Source organism: Mixophyes fleayi, chromosome 1 (assembly GCF_038048845.1).
Source record: "Mixophyes fleayi isolate aMixFle1 chromosome 1, aMixFle1.hap1, whole genome shotgun sequence".
Classification (NCBI taxonomy): domain Eukaryota; kingdom Metazoa; phylum Chordata; class Amphibia; order Anura; family Limnodynastidae; genus Mixophyes; species Mixophyes fleayi.
In genome coordinates this window covers 195,472,319-195,476,880 of record NC_134402.1, presented here as the reverse complement: position 1 = coordinate 195,476,880, position 4,562 = coordinate 195,472,319, and the positions used below count along the sequence as shown (strand labels likewise).

The 4,562-nt window shown below is 37.8% G+C and overlaps 1 long non-coding RNA gene across 1 annotated transcript; it reads right to left on the bottom strand.

Annotated features, from left to right (window-relative positions):
- Positions 1–2,559: 2,559 nt before the first annotated feature.
- LOC142106937 (uncharacterized) lies at positions 2,560–3,685 on the bottom strand. The gene is made up of 3 exons (XR_012679821.1): positions 3,555–3,685; positions 2,862–2,955; positions 2,560–2,674 (listed from the first exon to the last, which is right to left on the bottom strand). It is a non-coding gene; the product is annotated as an uncharacterized LOC142106937 (long non-coding RNA).
- Between the last annotated feature and the right edge of the window lie 877 nt (positions 3,686–4,562).

Below are 4,562 nucleotides of genomic sequence, written 5' to 3'. Positions count from 1 at the left end.
GTGGCAGAACAGGTCTTGATGTCGCTTGGGTTTCTATTCCCTTTGATTTCTTTATCTACGAAACAAGGAAATAAAAAATGTTTACCATTTAACTTCTATATCTGTAATTTATTTTCTACGACATAAATACTCTCATTTTCTCACCTTGCACACTGCTCGAGATCAGTTTATATTTTGGTCAATAGCGGGCTTAACCTCTGTGCATTCTGGAAAACAGGCGCCCTTTTGGTTATTATAACGGTTTTTCCTTTTCAATTAGAATGAAATTAAGTCTTTTTAACAGGTACACTACACATGCTACTGACCTTTTTTAATGTCATTGTCGTCCTGGTCCAGTACTTTGACCATCATCTCCACCTCTCTTGGGCTCATTGTATTTGCTCTTTGCTCTTCTTGAGTATCTCCGTCCCGCACCTTAACTTTTCCAACATTTTTTGGGCCTTCCAGCACCATCTCTGACTCTATCTCCGTCTCCATAGCTGCAACCCCCACTGACACCTTCTCCTCACCCGCAACCCCCACTGACATCTTCTCCTCACCCACAACCCCCACTGACATCTTCTCACTCGCCATCTTCTGCCGCTCCTCGGCGCCAAACAGGTTCCGCTGTCATTTTATACACTCAGACATGGGCGTTTGTTTCTGCTGTGGACCAATCAGCGATGATGCACGCCGAGAAAGGAGCATTCCATTACATACGAAGGGATTTTATTATTATGGAATATTCATTGCATTCCACTTTAGCAGTTAGATGTTTTTCTAAATGTAATGTATATTACTCAACTTCTATTTTATAGAAATGAATGAAGAGACAGTGTAGCCTTCTCTTTTTAGGCAGCTTTGGGAGTTAACAATAGCGAAAGCTCTGCCCCTTTATGCTAATGTCTTTGGTATCTCGTACATTTCCCGCAAATGTCGCTGCAATGTGTACGAAATTTAAATCATTGCTCACAACAACATGGCTGTAAAAAGTCTCTATAAGGACGTCCGCTCTTCCCTTTATCGTCCTAAACAAGGCTAGTGTGTATGCAGTCCATGGACCGAGCGATCGGACCATCGATCGCATGTAAAATCGCTCGGCATAAAAAGTTGGTCGAAATTTCTGTAGTATGTACCCAGCTTAACTTTAAACTGTCTGCAAAGGTTAATGGGATGCAAAACACATTAGTAGCCAGAGGAATAATACTGCTCGGTGCCATATACATTTATATATATTTTGGTGTTGGACAGGGGGTTATTTTATTTCAAAAAAAGAATTATCAGGGCCATCATGGTCAAAACCTGTGGAATGGATATCTAGCTATCAGGCAAATGGCAGGTGGGTAAATTACTTAGGATTACAATTTCAGATGCATATTTTAAACCCTTAATTTGTGACATGATTTTGCTAAGGTTCAAAGTGACACATTTAATTGTGCATTAATTTTCTTCAGGAATCTGGCCCTCTAGGTCCCAGGGTGGGCATGCAGACATTGAGTATTTTTGGCCTTTTAGTAATAGTGCTACTTTGGCTAAACCTGCCCATCTTGGGACCTATAGTGGTCCAGTGAACTTTTACTTACATGGAATATTGTTATCCCACACACACAATGTTAAGTTAAGGGATATATTATTTTCACACCATGGGTGGATCCCCCTATGAAGGGGGTGTAGGGGTGGGCCTAGTGGCACATCACCCTAGGGAATGCAGACCAGTGCAGACTACTCAGGGCTTGCTTGCCATTATGGCTGGGGGACACTATGCTGTTGGAGGCAAAGCAAATTGCTGATTAATACTGAAATTGCCCACTCTGAATTTGGTACACTGTTTAGAATATTCTTTTGGACAGTTGTTTAGGCTGTCTAGAGGGTATAATATTAAAACTTTGTGAGACCTTTGTCTGCACAAATGTATTTTTTTATTTATGTTATGCTTTATTAATTGATTCCTGCTATCCTCATCACAAACTTACTGATGAGTTAAATTTTAAGCAACACAGAGGGTATAGTGGTGTTACTGACAGGGAGGGAGATTGGTAGGCAGTTGATAACCCAGGAATGAGGGACAATAATAAGCACAATTTAGAACATGTTGAGCTTTAGATATTGTTGTGACATCCATGGGAGAATACAGAAAGACGTTGGTTTACAACAGATACTACTGAAGGAAATAGGCCAGGGAAAGCAATGTACATTTGAGTGTCCCCAGCATAGAGGTGGTATTGGAGGCCAAATGAGCAAATTAGTGCCCCAAGAGAAGAGGTGTACAATATTAAAATACAACATTTAGAAATAAAATAAGATCCTTGTGAACCCACAATAGATAGTGGGATTGGAGTGGAGGCTGTGCCAGAGGTAGATACACTACAGGAGCGGTTTGAGAGGTAGGAAGTGAACCAGGAAAGAAATGTGTCTAGATGGACAATGGAGTGAAGGATGTGTAGGAAAAGAGGGTGTTCAACAGTGTCCAAACAACAGAGAGTTACAGGAGAATAAGTATTGAGAAATTAAAATAATATATATTTATAAACACATTTTCAGTAATCAAAGAAAACACAAATTACAAACACACTGTAAATACAAAATACTTTGATAAAAAGAACAAAACATAAAATGAGAACACATGGATGTTGGTTTTATCCCATGGTTAGAAGTGTTACAAGGCAGGTCATGCTGGAACCCATAATGGCTGTCTCTGTTTAAAATAGTATAGAACCTTATAAAACCTTAGGTCATTTTGACATAAAATATTACTTGACTGTGTGTACTTTGTACACATCTGTACTTTCCAGCTGTAAAATCCATAGTTTCTGAGGCCTTAACTGTAACGCAGGTCCTCCAATAACCTAAAAGGAATAACATTGTTATCTATAGATACTTACAAGGGCAACTCCTTCATGTCCCGATCCTCCACCTCCATGAAATGATCCTTGCCGCACTTCCTTTGTGCTCCAGCTGACAGCTGGGTCATATGGTCTGTGGGAATAAATTACACACATTTAGCTATTAACTAAAATGGTGTCTGTTTCTCACTTATCCTCAAAATGAAAGATAATGTGTAAGGTATCTCCACTAGAACACACTTACAAATCAGTGCCTTAAAATCAATAAACAGACACTTACTTTATGTACTTGACCTGGTCAGAAAAGAACACTCACATAGTGAGTCAGATATACGATTATCACAGACTATGGTTGTTAGCTGAATATTTTTCAGGTGAGGCAGACATCTCCCAGCTAAGGCCTGGTAGTTCATCAATGAAATATTTTAGTTTGGTCCTTTTTCAGCTAAGCTCTAACAGTCAAGCTTCAACATTATTTTTATAACTGCTATGACTAGAAAAGTCACATCTGATAATCTCAGCAGGGGCAGAGGCAGCCCTTACAGCCCAATTAGAAAATAATTACAGATTTCAAAGGTAACTATTTTTTTCAGGCAAAACTGTCTGGTGCATACATTTGTATATGTTTAGAAAATAAAACATGTCTTTACTTTAATCAAACAACAATTGCATTTTTAGGATGTTAGAGAATTTAAAAAGTGTGATATAAACCATATTAGAAAAAGATATTACCTTGCAAATCAGTCTGGAACCTGAAGTGGCCTGACTCCACAGTTTCAGGAGGGCTGGGGATCTGTTGGATAAATATGTAACATGGGGAACTGCCACAACACATAAGAATCATCTTGGTAGATATTAGATTGAAAAGCTTCATAACACCCCCTAAAAAAAATAAAATCAAAATAGGTTAAAATATATAATACAAACACACACGTTAAAATGCACATTACATATGAAAATAGAGATGCACTGTTATTGTGGAACATAAAATATCTTACAAGTACAAACGCATACAAGAGTAAGAGAAAATAGAACTTTCAATACAAATAAAACTCCACTAGAAATTCCTAGTCAATTTCAAGTGTGCATGAACCAGTCTTTTATAGTGGATTATAATGAGACAAGTATATGCAGGTGTATGGCCCATTGTGGTATCAGATGATAAGTTCTGATGCTGGGTCTATGCAATGCTGTTTACAGGTATCTGATGTTTAATTTTATACTGATTAAAATATGTTTAGATTTATGATTGCGATTTATTCTAAGATGCATTTGCATAGACATTCTTATTTTAAATTTTATATAAAGAAACATGATCCTTCATGTCGGTTACCAAGATAGTGTGTGCAATTGTTCAATTAATTATGCTCATTAACACTTTAGGTTGCCACTAGTGTCTGTGATGTGGAATATGTTTATTTCCATCTGAACTATGTCTTAGTGGTTAGACAATCCAGCTGCCAACAGTAGGGTCATGAGTTCAAATCCTAAGTCATTCCCGTATGCATGTGGACTTTTTATAACGTGTTTTTGTGGCTTTACGCCAATGTGCCACTTATAGAAGAGTACGCTAGTATATGTTTTGGTGTTGGCTTTGTTTATACCATGTATTGTATCGTGTATGTATATTTATGATTGCGAACTATTAGCCGTTGAATTCGCATACACATTTATTTCCAATACAAAATTACAAATGACACATTCTTCATGTCGGAGAACAAGAAAATGTGTGTGTAATTC